This window comes from Vigna radiata, chromosome 10 (genome assembly GCF_000741045.1).
Source record: "Vigna radiata var. radiata cultivar VC1973A chromosome 10, Vradiata_ver6, whole genome shotgun sequence".
NCBI classification, from domain to species: Eukaryota; Viridiplantae; Streptophyta; class Magnoliopsida; order Fabales; family Fabaceae; genus Vigna; species Vigna radiata.
Window position 1 is genome coordinate 1,307,644 of NC_028360.1, and position 1,483 is coordinate 1,309,126.

The window sequence follows — 1,483 nt, forward strand, 5'->3', positions numbered from 1 at the left end:
GTATTTTTTGAAAGAAGGAGGAAAAGGTTTTAACACAAGGCTGACGCGAATGGTCGCACGTGTGCTTAAACCTTTTAAAATATTTTTGTATTTTTATATTTATTTAGAAGTAGATAAAACGAGATAAATAAATAAACAAATAAGTAGAAAAATAGAAATAACTAGGAAATAAAATGAAAGTGAAAACAAAAATAAAGATAAAGTAAAAAAAAATAAATAAATAAATAAAATAAAAAAAATGATAAAATAAACTAAAGGGAACAAAATGACAAGTAAAATAAAATAAACAAAATAAACAAATTGGGCCAAAGCCAAAGTGGAAAAGGGTGGTAAAAATGAAAGAGGGGTCTCCAAACCAATTTAACTCTTATAACAGGTTGGGCCAAAGCCCAAGTGAAACGGGGGGTGTGAATATGAGAACCAGGGGGTACGNAAAAGAAATGACTTTTCAAACGGGATGGACTTCAGTCCAACGAGAGTGGGGTGCAAAATGGAAACAGTGCTTCGAACAGAAATGATAACGGGCTTAAGGCCCAACCAGAAGACAAAAAGGGTGTGTGAATAGGAAACGAGGGTGCACAGAGTAGAAAAAGACTTTTTATTTTTTTTAAAAAAAGGGAAAATAGATCTGAGGCCCAAGGCCTTTCATTCCTTCACTCAGGAAACCCTTAGGGGGTCTTTAGTAGTTCATTTCATTTCAGCCCTTGCATTATGTGAGACCTAGGTATCCTCTCTGCCACTCACTCGTTCAGCCCNAGTCTCACTCCGAACGGCCACTGCGAACCGCTGTCCGTGACGTCGCCGGCGACACCACACCCCACCGGAGCCACCGCCGGTCACTCGTGCACTCACCGCCCTCTCTCTCTCTGCTTCGAAAACGGAAACTCAAAGAAGGGTTTGCCTCCGCCGCCTGTCCGTAGTCGCCAGTCGCCGCCCTCCAAACCACAAGCCAAGGCCGCGCCGGNGATGGGCTTGCCGCCAGAAACGTCGCCTCCTGAGGGTTATCCTCACCCTCAATTCCGACTCGGCATGGCCCCCAAATACAGGGGTTCTCCTCTCACTTCGGCGAAGCTGACGGCCGCCGTTCATTCCTCTTCCCCCTTTGTCCTTTGCTTGCGAGGCTGAAGCACTTGCCTTCCACTTGCGCCGCACCCAGTCGCCACCTCTCGGACCGCGAACCAGAGGNNCGCCGCTTCCTCNTGCTCACATTTCATCTTCGACTTGGATTCCGATGGGGATAGGGTTGTTGGCTTCGATTGACACAACCGAAGGGTGAAAGAACACACCGTGGTGTTCCTCTGCGACTTTGTGTTCTGTATTGTGTGTATGTTATTGCGCGTGTGTGTATTGATGCAGATGGGGCATGTTGGGGAATTGCTTTGGGTGATTTGGAATTTTTGATTTTTCAGTTGTTTTGAGTCTCAGATGGGGCATGTTGGGGAACTGCTTTGGGTGATTTGGAATTTTTGANAGGCTGAAGCAC